This window comes from Crinia signifera, chromosome 3 (genome assembly GCF_055691185.1).
Source record: "Crinia signifera chromosome 3, ASM5569118v1, whole genome shotgun sequence".
Taxonomy (NCBI): Eukaryota; Metazoa; Chordata; class Amphibia; order Anura; family Myobatrachidae; genus Crinia; species Crinia signifera.
Genome location: NC_139219.1, coordinates 110,667,505 through 110,684,339, shown reverse-complemented (window position 1 = coordinate 110,684,339; position 16,835 = coordinate 110,667,505).

The following is a 16,835-nucleotide window of genomic DNA, read 5'->3' as shown; positions in this document are numbered from 1 at the left end:
CTTTATTTCCTCTCCATAACTTACTGAGGTCCTTCCTCACCCTAGTCTAATTGAACACCTGCAGAACCAGCCACAGATAGTTGATAACAAGAACATTCTTGACCAATTGTCTTGCTGGTTGAAGGCTATTGCGTGGTGGTGCCAGCAAAAGTTGTAAAATAGAAAACTGTTGACTGACAGTACATAAACCAATCAGAATGGCTTATTTTGAATGACAACTGTATCAATCAATCGCATGGTCTCAATTCTAAACTAATTTGCATAAGAGCTTTATTTTAATCTCCATAACTTACAGAGGTCCTTCCTAACCCTAGTTTAATTGAACACCTGCAGAATCAGCCACAGATAGTTGATAACAAGAGCATTCTTGACCAATTGTCTTGCTGGTTGAAGACTATTGCATGATGGTCACAGCAAAAGTTGTAAAATAGAAAACTGTTGACTGACAGTACATAAACCAATCAGGATGGCTTATTTTGAATGACAATTGCATCAACTAATCAGATCGTCTCAATTCTAAACTAATTTGTATAATGGCTTTATTTGCTCTCCATAACTTACTGAGGTCCTTCCTCACCCTTGTCTAATTGAATACCCTTTAGAACCAGCCACAGATAGTTGATAACAAGAACATTCTTGACCAATTTTCTTGCTGGTTGAAGACTATTGCATGATGGTCCCAGCAAAAGTTGAAAAATAGAAAACTGCTGACTGACTATACATAAACCAATCAGAATGGCTTATTTTGAATGACAATTGCATCAACCAATCAGATGATCTCAATTCTAAACTAATTTGTATAATGGCTTTATTTGCTCTCCATAACTTACTGAGGTCCTTCCTAACCCTTGTCTAATTGAACACCTGCAGAACCAGCCACAGATAGTTGATAACAAGAGCATTCTTGACCAATTGTCTTGCTGGTTGAAAGCTATTGCGTGATGGTGCCAGCAAAAGTTGTAAAATAGAAAAATGTTGATTACATTCTTGACCAATTGTCTTGCTTGTTGAAGACGATTGCATGATGGTCCCAGCAAAAGTTGTAAAATAGAAAACTGTTGACTGACAGTACATAAACCAATCAGAATGGCTTATTTTGAATGACAATTGCATCAACCAATCAGATGATCTCAATTCGAAACTGATTTGCATAATGGCTTTATTTGCTCTCCATAACATACTGAGGTCCTTCCTAACCCTAGTTTAATTGAACACCTGCAGAACCAGCCACAGATAGTTGATAACAAGAGCATTCTTGACCAATTGTCTTGCTGGTTGAAGACTATTGCATGATGGTCCCAGCAAAAGTTGTAAAATAGAAAACTGTTGACTGACAGTACATAAACCAATCAGAATGGCTTATTTTGAATGACAGTTGCATCACCCAATCAGATGGTCTTAATTCTGAACAAATTTGCATAAGGGCTTTATTTCCTCTCCATAACTTACTGAGGTCCTTCCTCACCCTAGTCTAATTGAACACCTGCAGAACCAGCCACAGATAGTTGATAACAAGAACATTCTTGACCAATTGTCTTGCTGGTTGAAGGCTATTGCGTGGTGGTGCCAGCAAAAGTTGTAAAATAGAAAACTGTTGACTGACAGTACATAAACCAATCAGAATGGCTTATTTTGAATGACAACTGTATCAATCAATCGCATGGTCTCAATTCTAAACTAATTTGCATAAGAGCTTTATTTTAATCTCCATAACTTACAGAGGTCCTTCCTAACCCTAGTTTAATTGAACACCTGCAGAATCAGCCACAGATAGTTGATAACAAGAGCATTCTTGACCAATTGTCTTGCTGGTTGAAGACTATTGCATGATGGTCACAGCAAAAGTTGTAAAATAGAAAACTGTTGACTGACAGTACATAAACCAATCAGGATGGCTTATTTTGAATGACAATTGCATCAACTAATCAGATCGTCTCAATTCTAAACTAATTTGTATAATGGCTTTATTTGCTCTCCATAACTTACTGAGGTCCTTCCTCACCCTTGTCTAATTGAATACCCTTTAGAACCAGCCACAGATAGTTGATAACAAGAACATTCTTGACCAATTTTCTTGCTGGTTGAAGACTATTGCATGATGGTCCCAGCAAAAGTTGAAAAATAGAAAACTGCTGACTGACTATACATAAACCAATCAGAATGGCTTATTTTGAATGACAATTGCATCAACCAATCAGATGATCTCAATTCTAAACTAATTTGTATAATGGCTTTATTTGCTCTCCATAACTTACTGAGGTCCTTCCTAACCCTTGTCTAATTGAACACCTGCAGAACCAGCCACAGATAGTTGATAACAAGAGCATTCTTGACCAATTGTCTTGCTGGTTGAAAGCTATTGCGTGATGGTGCCAGCAAAAGTTGTAAAATAGAAAAATGTTGATTACATTCTTGACCAATTGTCTTGCTTGTTGAAGACGATTGCATGATGGTCCCAGCAAAAGTTGTAAAATAGAAAACTGTTGACTGACAGTACATAAACCAATCAGAATGGCTTATTTTGAATGACAATTGCATCAACCAATCAGATGATCTCAATTCGAAACTGATTTGCATAATGGCTTTATTTGCTCTCCATAACATACTGAGGTCCTTCCTAACCCTAGTTTAATTGAACACCTGCAGAACCAGCCACAGATAGTTGATAACAAGAGCATTCTTGACCAATTGTCTTGCTGGTTGAAGACTATTGCATGATGGTCCCAGCAAAAGTTGTAAAATAGAAAACTGTTGACTGACAGTACATAAACCAATCAGAATGGCTTATTTTGAATGACAGTTGCATCTCCCAATCAGATGGTCTCAATTCTGAACTAATTTGCATAAGGGCTTTATTTCCTCTCCATAACTTACTGAGGTCCTTCCTCACCCTAGTCTAATTGAACACCTGCAGAACCAGCCACAGATATTTGATAACAAGAACATTCTTGACCAATTGTCTTGCTGGTTGAAGGCTATTGCGTGATGGTGCCAGCAAAAGTTGTAAAATAGAAAAATGTTGATTACATTCTTGACCAATTGTCTTGCTGGTTGAAGACTATTGCATGATGGTCCCAGCAAAATTTGTAAAATAGAAAACTGTTGACTGACAGTACATAAACCAATCAGAATGGCTTATTTTGAATGACAGTTGCATCACCCAATCAGATGGTCTCACTTCTGAACTAATTTGCATAAGTACTTAATTTGCTCTCCATAAATTACTGAGTTCCTTCCTCTCCCTAGTCTAATTGAACACCTGCAGAACCAGCCACAGATAGTTGATAACAAGAGCATTCTTGACCAATTGTCTGGGCTTCGCAGCCTTTTGGCCTGGGCTGAGGTTGTGAGGTTGGGAAACTTTTCTGTGGGATCTACTACGCTGAGGAGGTATCAACACCGCAGGAATTTTGAAGCATCATGGCTGGAACACCTGGACTGAAGAATTCAATCCGTTTTTTCGTGCAAGAAAGAAGGAGGAAAGACTGTGGACTTTATCATCTTGTGAGGGAAGTTTTGGTGGAGCTGGCAGGAGTGAAGATAAGTACTATTTTTTGTATCCAAGATTTTCCTAACCAGGGCATGTATGATGTCAGTTTTTTTGATGGGAAAGACAGTTACAAAGTTTATGAAATGTTAAAAGAGAAATATCTGGACCCTAAAATGGAGGGGATAGAAATGTTTCCCCTATTTACTGCACAAGAAGTCCCAATCACAGTACATGCTTACAATCCGTTTATGAACTATGATTTGTTACTTGCTTTCCTTGCAAGGTATTGCAGTTCGGTGAGAGGAGGGGAATTTTTGAAAAACAGTATGGGTATCTTTAATGCCAAAATAAAATTTTGGTGTAAACTAAGGAGGGATGAGAGATGTCCAGGTGGGGTAATGCATCCCCCTGCAAATTTCACAATTGGAGGCAACAGGTGCTTCCCAACCCAGATTCTGCAGAAAATGTTTTGAATATGGCCACACAAGGGAAGAGTGTGAGAAAGGGAGAACCTGTAGAAACTGCAGAAAAGAGGGGCATGAAGCAAACCGGTGCCCAGAGGAACGCAAATGCGACCTCTGCGGGGAACCTGGACATTCTTTCAAAACATGCTCAGAATTCACCAAAGCTCGAAAAGAGCAAGGTGCTCGAAGATTAGCTGAGCAAGCTGAAAGAGAAGCCAGAGAGGCAGCATGCCAAATGGCTAAGGATACTCGCACAACGGAGGCTAAAAAGACATGTATAGCCCCGGTGCTTGTTGTGCAAAATGGAGTACAGATGGGGGTGGAGGCACAGGCTACACCAGATCCACAACAGCCAGTTAAGGCAAGGCAAACTGCTGATACTGCAACTGACCACAGTGAGGAGCAGTTGAAAGTCTTTGCAGCTGAGGCTAGTCAACTCGTTACAGAGAATATTGAGAGTGATGAAAGCTCAGCTGAAAGTCAAAATTTAGATTCAGAGGATATTCAAAGTGCTGATACCTTATTGTCTGATGAGGAGTCTATAAAACTGAGGAAAGCAACTCCTGATGGAAGGGCTGTTAAAAAAGCCAGAATTGAAAGGGTTAAATACAGTCCCCCAGCAATTGAACCAGATGGTATGGATCCTACCTTAAGTTCCGAAGACAATGCCAGTTCCCCATCTTCCACTGAATCTTCCAATATTTTTGGGGCATCCAAACAGTCAATCGCACGTTTGACTGGGAAGGAGAACTATGATGAAATTGGATGATGCTGATTTAAGTTGTGTTTTTGTAATCCAACTACCTTGAAATTATTTACGGGACTTCAAAATCTACCTATGCCTAATATTACAAGCAACATTAGCGTAAAAGTTGCAACATTAAATGTCAGGCTGATAACAAGCAGACCCAGGCGTGCTGCGTTTTTTGAAATATTAAAAAAACTTAAAAGCTGATATAATTTGTGTACAGGAATGTGGGATTTCAGAGCCCATTAAAAAAGAAGAATGGGACAAAGGGGATAGTTTTTGGTCTGGGTCTTGTTTAAATAAAAATGATGGGGTGGGTATTGTAATAAATAATAAGGATTTATAGGGGAGGATTTTTTTGTGGTGGAAGAAGGGAGGTGTATTGTTGGGACTTTTAGTCTTAGAGGGTGGAGGTTTAGGATCATGTGTATATATGCTCCGGCTTGTAAATTAGAAAGAAAGAAATTGTTTGATAAGATAAGGTTATTCCTTCCTGGAAGAACACCCCTTATGTTAATGGGGGATTTCAATTGTATAATTGAGAAAAGTGGGAGAGGATATGGAAGTACTAGGAGTGTTGATATAACCGGGAATATATTAAATCAGATTATTATGGATTTTTCCTTTATAGATGCAGCTGCGGTGTGTATGGGGAAGCCACCTCCACCAACGTATATTGCTGATAGAGGAGGCATAACTTCCAGAATTGACTATATTTTCATATCCAAAGGTATATCATGTATGAATGGAGAGCAGGTAAGAATGCCTTTTTCAGATCACGAATGCATTATATGTGAAGTCCAAGGGAATGTAAACAATGTATATGGTAGAGGTATATGGAAATTAAATGTTCGTTTGCTAGAAGACTGTAAAGTAAGGGATGATTTGGTTAAGAAGTATACAATATGGAAGAGGAGAAAAAATGACATTGAGAATATATTAGTATAGTGGGAGTGGCTGAAAGTTATGATGAGGTGTTTTTTCAGAAAATGGGGAATGAAAAAGTAAGGAAGGAAAGAATGAGGTATGAGGCATTATGTGTAAGAATAAGGTATCTTTACAAAATGAGAGATCTAGGATTTGACATGAGTGAAGAGATAGTGAAAGAAAGGTGTGTGTTAAACAACTATTTGGAAAATAGGGGGAAAAAAATCATTTTTAGAGCGAAAGTTGAGCATCAAGAGAAAAATGAGAAATGTACAAGGTTTTTTTTCAGGAAAATATGTAAAAGGAAAAATGATATGGATGTATTAAGGAATGGAGAAGGAATGGATGTTAGTGGTGGTAAATTAACGGAAGAAGTAGTTAAGTTTTACAAAGAATTGTATGGAAGGAAAAGTATTGAAAGTGATATGGGAGATGAAGTTTTAAGTGTATTACAGAATGAAGTGAGTCAGGAAGATAAAAGTGTTTTGAGGGAAGATATTGGTGTGGAAGAAGTAAAAATGGTGGTTATGAATGCAAGAAAAAACAAAACTCCTGGGCAAGATGGATTGCCAGTAGAGTTATATTGTATGTGTTGGGATATGTTGGGAAGTGATTTAGTGGAAGTATGCCAGTTTATGTGGATAAATGGTATAATTGGCAAGTCTATGGGTAAGGGTGTTGTAGTTTTAATATATAAAAAGAATGATAGAAGAGATCTGGGCAACTGGAGGCCTATAACTTTGTGAAATTCAGATTACAAAATATATTCAAAAATTTTGGCGAATCGAATGAGAAGTGTAATAGGAAAAATTGTGAATGAAGACCAAGTATGTGCTGTACCGGAACGTAAAATTAGTGATAATTTGATTTTATTAAGGGATATACTGAGAGATTGTAAAGATAGGAAACAAGGTTGTGTGGTTTTGAGTCTTGATTTTGAAAAAGCCTTTGATAAAGTTGCACATGAGTTTATGTTCAGAGTTTTGTTAAAAATGGGGTTTCCCACTGGGTTTGTAGAAAGAGTAAGAAGTTTGTATGTTTTGGCATCGAGTTGTATATTGGTGAATGGGAATGTGAGTGAGGAGATCATGGTTAAATCAGGTGTAAGGCAGGGGTGTCCTGTGTCCCCTGTGTTGTTTATTTGTGCGATGGAGCCACTGTTACAAATGATTAGGTGTAATAAGGTTGTGAGAGGAGTACTTATACCTGGGAGTGGTGGTAAGAGTGCTAAAGTAATGGGGTACATGGATGATGTGGTAGTATTGTGTCAAAACCAAGCAGCCTTAAACAGGACAAGATTATTAGTGGGGTTTTTTTGTAATGCATCAGGCTTTAAAATTAATTGCGATAAAAGTAATTATAGAGTGTTTGGTGAAATTAATGTGGAAGTGAATGAGATTACAAGAGTGGCAGGGGGGATAAAGGTGTTGGGTTTAATTTTCGATGATAACTTAAAAGGTAATGATAGTTGGAATGAATGTAATAGGAAGATTATGAAGAAATTGGATTTCTGGAAATTAAGAAATTTATCAATGACAGGGAAAGTACTAGTTGTGAAGAGTGTAATTCTTCCCATAATATTGTATGTTGCATGTGTGTTTCCCCCCCCCCCAAATGGTGTTTTTAGAAAAATTGTAAGGAAATGTTTTGTTTTTCTGTGGGGTAGTAAAATGGAGTGGTTGAGACGTGATAATGTGGTTAAATCTAGGATTAAAGGAGGGGGAAATTTTCCAAATTTTGATAGATTTATAGGAGTGAATTATGTGGCAATTGTGGCGAGATTGTTAAAGGGGAGTTCAAAAACCTCATGTATGACAAAATACCTGGGTGGATGGATGTTGTGTGGGATTGGATGGATGAAGAGGTCTTTGAGTGTGCCAATGGCCTTCAGTTGCCCAGAATGGTATGTGTTTGTGGAGCGATTTATTAGGAAGAATGATTTGTTAAGTATGAGTATGGAAGATTTTATGGGGAGGAAGAAAATAATAAAGATTTTGAAAGACAGAGAAACTGTATGCAATATTGAATATTTGAGATTGAAAGAAGCAGAAGTGGTGTGGAAGAAAATGGAAATGAATGGGATGTCAAATAAACAAAAAGATGTGGTCTGGAAAGTTATGCATGGTGTCTTGCCTGTAAGAATGGTACTTAAAAAGAGAGATATGACAAGAATTGAAATATGCCCGAGAGAAGAATGTGGAATAAATGAGACAGTATTGCATGTAATGTGGGGATGTGGTTTTGCTAAAAAAGTATGGAAGGGTATGAGTGGATTATGTAGAGAATTGTGTGGTGTAAATGGGATTTCATGGAGGTTGGCAATGTTTGGTTTGGGAGTAAATGGGAAAATAAAAGAAAGAGTGATGTGGCTATTAATGTGTTGTGTAATGGAAGTATTGTGGGATAATAGGAATATGTATGTGTATAAGAAAGAAGATAAAAGTGTGAATGATTGTATAAGGATGGTGTTGGGGAAATTGTATACATGTTATTTGTTTGATAAAGAAGGTGGAGGTGGTATGGATGCAGAGGGAGTGTGGAAAGTAAAGAAATGGATGCATGTTGTAAAATTTGTATAGTTTAGGGGAGAGGGGATATGGTATTGTGGTGCTTTTTATTGGTTCTTTGTAAAAAAAATTCATTTCAAAAAAGCAAAATAAAACCAGTTGATGAAGGAGAAAAGTTTATCGCTCAGAAAGTCACATGAGAGATAGTCTAAAGGGTAGACTATTTAAGCGATTGCTTTTAAACCTGATGGTTTTATAAAAAAAAAAAAAAAATTGTCTTGCTGGTTGAAGGCTATTGCGTGATGGTGCCAGCAAAAGTTGTAAAATAGAAAAATCTTGACTACATTCTTGACCAATTGTCTTGCTGGTTGAAGACTATTGCATGATGGTCCCAGCTAAAGTTGTAAAATAGAAAACTGTTGACTGACAGTACATACACCAATCAGAATGGCTTATTTTGAATGACAATTGTATCAACCAATCACATGGTTTCAATTCTAAACTAATTTGCATAAGGGCTTTATTTACTCTCCATAACTTACTGAGGTCCTTCCTAACCATAGTTTAATTGAACACCTGCTGAGCCAGCCACAGATAGTTGATAACAAGAGCATTCTTGACCAATTGGCTTTACTGGTTGAAGACTATTGCATGATTGTCCCTACAAAAGTTGTAAAATAAAAAAAATGTTGACTACATTCTGGACCAATTGTCTTGCTGGTTGAAGACTATTGCATGATGGTCCCAGCAAAAGTTGCAAAATAGAAAACTGTTGACTGACAGTACATAAACCAATCCGAATGGCTTATTTTGAATGACAATTGTATTAACCAATCAGATGATCTCAATTCTAAACTAATTTGCATAATGGCTTTATTTGCTCTTCATAACTTACTGAGGTCCTTCCTAACCCTAGTTTAATTGAACACCTGCAGAACCAGCCACAGATAGTTGATAACAAGAGCATTCTAGACCAATTGTCTTGCTGGTTGAAGACTATTGCATGATGCTACCAGATAAAAGTTGTAAAATAGAAAGCTGCTGACTGACAGTACATAAACCAATCAGAATGGCTTATTTTGAATGACAATTGCATCAACCAATCAGATGATCTCAATTCTAAACTAGTTTGCATAATGGCTTTATTTGCTCTCCATAACTTACTGAGGTCCTTCCTAACCCTAGTTTAATTGAACAAATGCAGAACCAGCCACAGATAGTTGATAACAAGAACATTCTTGACCAATTGTCTTGCTGGTTGAAGGCTATTGCGTGATGGTGCCAGCAAAAGTTGTAAAATAGAAAAATGTTGATTACATTCTTGACCAATTGTCTTGCTTGTTGAAGACTATTGCATGATGGTCCCAGCAAAAGTTGTAGAATAGAAAACTGTTGACTGACAGTACATGAACCAATCAGAATGGCTTATTTTGAATGACAATTGCATCAACCAATCAGATGATCTCAATTCTAAACTAATTTGCATAAGGGCTTTATTTGCTCTCCATAACTTACTGAGGTCCTTCCTAACCCTAGTTTAATTGAACACCTGCAGAACCAGCCACAGATAGTTGATAACAAGAGCATTCTTGACCAATTGTCTTGCTGGTTGAAGACTATTGCATGATGGTCCCAGCAAAAGTTGTAAAATAGAAAACTGTTGACTGACAGTACATAAACCAATCAGAATGGCTTATTTTGAATGACAGTTGCATCACCCAATCAGATGGTCTTAATTCTGAACTAATTTGCATAAGGGCTTTATTTCCTCTCCATAACTTACTGAGGTCCTTCCTCACCCTAGTCTAATTGAACACCTGCAGAACCAGCCACAGATAGTTGATAACAAGAACATTCTTGACCAATTGTCTTGCTGGTTGAAGGCTATTGCGTGGTGGTGCCAGCAAAAGTTGTAAAATAGAAAACTGTTGACTGACAGTACATAAACCAATCAGAATGGCTTATTTTGAATGACAACTGTATCAATCAATCGCATGGTCTCAATTCTAAACTAATTTGCATAAGAGCTTTATTTTAATCTCCATAACTTACAGAGGTCCTTCCTAACCCTAGTTTAATTGAACACCTGCAGAATCAGCCACAGATAGTTGATAACAAGAGCATTCTTGACCAATTGTCTTGCTGGTTGAAGACTATTGCATGATGGTCACAGCAAAAGTTGTAAAATAGAAAACTGTTGACTGACAGTACATAAACCAATCAGGATGGCTTATTTTGAATGACAATTGCATCAACTAATCAGATCGTCTCAATTCTAAACTAATTTGTATAATGGCTTTATTTGCTCTCCATAACTTACTGAGGTCCTTCCTCACCCTTGTCTAATTGAACACCTGCAGAACCAGCCACAGATAGTTGATAACAAGAGCATTCTTGACCAATTGTCTTGCTGGTTGAAAGCTATTGCGTGATGGTGCCAGCAAAAGTTGTAAAATAGAAAAATGTTGATTACATTCTTGACCAATTGTCTTGCTTGTTGAAGACGATTGCATGATGGTCCCAGCAAAAGTTGTAAAATAGAAAACTGTTGACTGACAGTACATAAACCAATCAGAATGGCTTATTTTGAATGACAATTGCATCAACCAATCAGATGATCTCAATTCGAAACTGATTTGCATAATGGCTTTATTTGCTCTCCATAACATACTGAGGTCCTTCCTAACCCTAGTTTAATTGAACACCTGCAGAACCAGCCACAGATAGTTGATAACAAGAGCATTCTTGACCAATTGTCTTGCTGGTTGAAGACTATTGCATGATGGTCCCAGCAAAAGTTGTAAAATAGAAAACTGTTGACTGACAGTACATAAACCAATCAGAATGGCTTATTTTGAATGACAGTTGCATCTCCCAATCAGATGGTCTCAATTCTGAACTAATTTGCATAAGGGCTTTATTTCCTCTCCATAACTTACTGAGGTCCTTCCTCACCCTAGTCTAATTGAACACCTGCAGAACCAGCCACAGATATTTGATAACAAGAACATTCTTGACCAATTGTCTTGCTGGTTGAAGGCTATTGCGTGATGGTGCCAGCAAAAGTTGTAAAATAGAAAAATGTTGATTACATTCTTGACCAATTGTCTTGCTGGTTGAAGACTATTGCATGATGGTCCCAGCAAAATTTGTAAAATAGAAAACTGTTGACTGACAGTACATAAACCAATCAGAATGGCTTATTTTGAATGACAGTTGCATCACCCAATCAGATGGTCTCACTTCTGAACTAATTTGCATAAGTACTTAATTTGCTCTCCATAAATTACTGAGTTCCTTCCTCTCCCTAGTCTAATTGAACACCTGCAGAACCAGCCACAGATAGTTGATAACAAGAGCATTCTTGACCAATTGTCTGGGCTTCGCAGCCTTTTGGCCCGGGCTGAGGTTGTGAGGTTGGGAAACTTTTCTGTGGGATCTACTACGCTGAGGAGGTATCAACACCGCAGGAATTTTGAAGCATCATGGCTGGAACACCTGGACTGAAGAATTCAATCCGTTTTTTCGTGCAAGAAAGAAGGAGGAAAGACTGTGGACTTTATCATCTTGTGAGGGAAGTTTTGGTGGAGCTGGCAGGAGTAAAGATAAGTACTATTTTTTGTATCCAAGATTTTCCTAACCAGGGCATGTATGATGTCAGTTTTTTCGATGGGAAAGACAGTTACAAAGTTTATGAAATGTTAAAAGAGAAATATCTGGACCCTAAAATGGAGGGGATAGAAATGTTTCCCCTATTTACTGCACAAGAAGTCCCAATCACAGTACATGCTTACAATCCGTTTATGAACTATGATTTGTTACTTGCTTTCCTTGCAAGGTATTGCAGTTCGGTGAGAGGAGGGGAATTTTTGAAAAACAGTATGGGTATCTTTAATGCCAAAATAAAATTTTGGTGTAAACTAAGGAGGGATGAGAGATGTCCAGGTGGGGTAATGCATCCCCCTGCAAATTTCACAATTGGAGGCAACAGGTGCTTCCCAACCCAGATTCTGCAGAAAATGTTTTGAATATGGCCACACAAGGGAAGAGTGTGAGAAAGGGAGAACCTGTAGAAACTGCAGAAAAGAGGGGCATGAAGCAAACCGGTGCCCAGAGGAACGCAAATGCGACCTCTGCGGAGAACCTGGACATTCTTTCAAAACATGCTCAGAATTCACCAAAGCTCGAAAAGAGCAAGGTGCTCGAAGATTAGCTGAGCAAGCTGAAAGAGAAGCCAGAGAGGCAGCATGCCAAATGGCTAAGGATACTCGCACAACGGAGGCTAAAAAGACATGTATAGCCCCGGTGCTTGTTGTGCAAAATGGAGTACAGATGGAGGTGGAGGCACAGGCTACACCAGATCCACAACAGCCAGTTAAGGCAAGGCAAACTGCTGATACTGCAACTGACCACAGTGAGGAGCAGTTGAAAGTCTTTGCAGCTGAGGCTAGTCAACTCGTTACAGAGAATATTGAGAGTGATGAAAGCTCAGCTGAAAGTCAAAATTTAGATTCAGAGGATATTCAAAGTGCTGATACCTTATTGTCTGATGAGGAGTCTATAAAACTGAGGAAAGCAACTCCTGATGGAAGGGCTGTTAAAAAAGCCAGAATTGAAAGGGTTAAATACAGTCCCCCAGCAATTGAACCAGATGGTATGGATCCTACCTTAAGTTCCGAAGACAATGCCAGTTCCCCATCTTCCACTGAATCTTCCAATATTTTTGGGGCATCCAAACAGTCAATCGCACGTTTGACTGGGAAGGAGAACTATGATGAAATTGGATGATGCTGATTTAAGTTGTGTTTTTGTAATCCAACTACCTTGAAATTATTTACGGGACTTCAAAATCTACCTATGCCTAATATTACAAGCAACATTAGCGTAAAAGTTGCAACATTAAATGTCAGGCTGATAACAAGCAGACCCAGGCGTGCTGCGTTTTTTGAAATATTAAAAAAACTTAAAAGCTGATATAATTTGTGTACAGGAATGTGGGATTTCAGAGCCCATTAAAAAAGAAGAATGGGACAAAGGGGATAGTTTTTGGTCTGGGTCTTGTTTAAATAAAAATGATGGGGTGGGTATTGTAATAAATAATAAGGATTTATAGGGGAGGATTTTTTTGTGGTGGAAGAAGGGAGGTGTATTGTTGGGACTTTTAGTCTTAGAGGGTGGAGGTTTAGGATCATGTGTATATATGCTCCGGCTTGTAAATTAGAAAGAAAGAAATTGTTTGATAAGATAAGGTTATTCCTTCCTGGAAGAACACCCCTTATGTTAATGGGGGATTTCAATTGTATAATTGAGAAAAGTGGGAGAGGATATGGAAGTACTAGGAGTGTTGATATAACCGGGAATATATTAAATCAGATTATTATGGATTTTTCCTTTATAAATGCAGCTGCGGTGTGTATGGTGAAGCCACCTCCACCAACGTATATTGCTGATAGAGGAGGCATAACTTCCAGAATTGACTATATTTTCATATCCAAAGGTATATCATGTATGAATGGAGAGCAGGTAAGAATGCCTTTTTCAGATCACGAATGCATTATATGTGAAGTCCAAGGGAATGTAAACAATGTATATGGTAGAGGTATATGGAAATTAAATGTTCGTTTGCTAGAAGACTGTAAAGTAAGGGATGATTTGGTTAAGAAGTATACAATATGGAAGAGGAGAAAAAATGACATTGAGAATATATTAGTATAGTGGGAGTGGCTGAAAGTTATGATGAGGTGTTTTTTCAGAAAATGGGGAATGAAAAAGTAAGGAAGGAAAGAATGAGGTATGAGGCATTATGTGTAAGAATAAGGTATCTTTACAAAATGAGAGATCTAGGATTTGACATGAGTGAAGAGATAGTGAAAGAAAGGTGTGTGTTAAACAACTATTTGGAAAATAGGGGGAAAAAAATCATTTTTAGAGCGAAAGTTGAGCATCAAGAGAAAAATGAGAAATGTACAAGGTTTTTTTTCAGGAAAATATGTAAAAGGAAAAATGATATGGATGTATTAAGGAATGGAGAAGGAATGGATGTTAGTGGTGGTAAATTAACGGAAGAAGTAGTTAAGTTTTACAAAGAATTGTATGGAAGGAAAAGTATTGAAAGTGATATGGGAGATGAAGTTTTAAGTGTATTACAGAATGAAGTGAGTCAGGAAGATAAAAGTGTTTTGAGGGAAGATATTGGTGTGGAAGAAGTAAAAATGGTGGTTATGAATGCAAGAAAAAACAAAACTCCTGGGCAAGATGGATTGCCAGTAGAGTTATATTGTATGTGTTGGGATATGTTGGGAAGTGATTTAGTGGAAGTATGCCAGTTTATGTGGATAAATGGTATAATTGGCAAGTCTATGGGTAAGGGTGTTGTAGTTTTAATATATAAAAAGAATGATAGAAGAGATCTGGGCAACTGGAGGCCTATAACTTTGTGAAATTCAGATTACAAAATATATTCAAAAATTTTGGCGAATCGAATGAGAAGTGTAATAGGAAAAATTGTGAATGAAGACCAAGTATGTGCTGTCCCGGAACGTAAAATTAGTGATAATTTGATTTTATTAAGGGATATACTGAGAGATTGTAAAGATAGGAAACAAGGTTGTGTGGTTTTGAGTCTTGATTTTGAAAAAGCCTTTGATAAAGTTGCACATGAGTTTATGTTCAGAGTTTTGTTAAAAATGGGGTTTCCCACTGGGTTTGTAGAAAGAGTAAGAAGTTTGTATGTTTTGGCATCGAGTTGTATATTGGTGAATGGGAATGTGAGTGAGGAGATCATGGTTAAATCAGGTGTAAGGCAGGGGTGTCCTGTGTCCCCTGTGTTGTTTATTTGTGCGATGGAGCCACTGTTACAAATGATTAGGTGTAATAAGGTTGTGAGAGGAGTACTTATACCTGGGAGTGGTGGTAAGAGTGCTAAAGTAATGGGGTACATGGATGATGTGGTAGTATTGTGTCAAAACCAAGCAGCCTTAAACAGGACAAGATTATTAGTGGGGTTTTTTTGTAATGCATCAGGCTTTAAAATTAATTGCGATAAAAGTAATTATAGAGTGTTTGGTGAAATTAATGTGGAAGTGAATGAGATTACAAGAGTGGCAGGGGGGGATAAAGGTGTTGGGTTTAATTTTCGATGATAACTTAAAAGGTAATGATAGTTGGAATGAATGTAATAGGAAGATTATGAAGAAATTGGATTTCTGGAAATTAAGAAATTTATCAATGACAGGGAAAGTACTCGTTGTGAAGAGTGTAATTCTTCCCATAATATTGTATGTTGCATGTGTGTTTCCCCCCCCAAATGGTGTTTTTAGAAAAATTGTAAGGAAATGTTTTGTTTTTCTGTGGGGTAGTAAAATGGAGTGGTTGAGACGTGATAATGTGGTTAAATCTAGGATTAAAGGAGGGGGAAATTTTCCAAATTTTGATAGATTTATAGGAGTGAATTATGTGGCAATTGTGGCGAGATTGTTAAAGGGGAGTTCAAAAACCTCATGTATGACAAAATACCTGGGTGGATGGATGTTGTGTGGGATTGGATGGATGAAGAGGTCTTTGAGTGTGCCAATGGCCTTCAGTTGCCCAGAATGGTATGTGTTTGTGGAGCGATTTATTAGGAAGAATGATTTGTTAAGTATGAGTATGGAAGATTTTATGGGGAGGAAGAAAATAATAAAGATTTTGAAAGACAGAGAAACTGTATGCAATATTGAATATTTGAGATTGAAAGAAGCAGAAGTGGTGTGGAAGAAAATGGAAATGAATGGGATGTCAAATAAACAAAAAGATGTGGTCTGGAAAGTTATGCATGGTGTCTTGCCTGTAAGAATGGTACTTAAAAAGAGAGATTTGACAAGAATTGAAATATGCCCGAGAGAAGAATGTGGAATAAATGAGACAGTATTGCATGTAATGTGGGGATGTGGTTTTGCTAAAAAAGTATGGAAGGGTATGAGTGGATTATGTAGAGAATTGTGTGGTGTAAATGGGATTTCATGGAGGTTGGCAATGTTTGGTTTGGGAGTAAATGGGAAAATAAAAGAAAGAGTGATGTGGCTATTAATGTGTTGTGTAATGGAAGTATTGTGGGATAATAGGAATATGTATGTGTATAAGAAAGAAGATAAAAGTGTGAATGATTGTATAAGGATGGTGTTGGGGAAATTGTATACATGTTATTTGTTTGATAAAGAAGGTGGAGGTGGTATGGATGCAGAGGGAGTGTGGAAAGTAAAGAAATGGATGCATGTTGTAAAATTTGTATAGTTTAGGGGAGAGGGGATATGGTATTGTGGTGCTTTTTATTGGTTCTTTGTAAAAAAAATTCATTTCAAAAAAGCAAAATAAAACCAGTTGATGAAGGAGAAAAGTTTATCGCTCAGAAAGTCACATGAGAGATAGTCTAAAGGGTAGACTATTTAAGCGATTGCTTTTAAACCTGATGGTTTTATAAAAAAAAAAAAAAAATTGTCTTGCTGGTTGAAGGCTATTGCGTGATGGTGCCAGCAAAAGTTGTAAAATAGAAAAATCTTGACTACATTCTTGACCAATTGTCTTGCTGGTTGAAGACTATTGCATGATGGTCCCAGCTAAAGTTGTAAAATAGAAAACTGTTGACTGACAGTACATACACCAATCAGAATGGCTTATTTTGAATGACAATTGTATCAACCAATCACATGGTTTCAATTCTA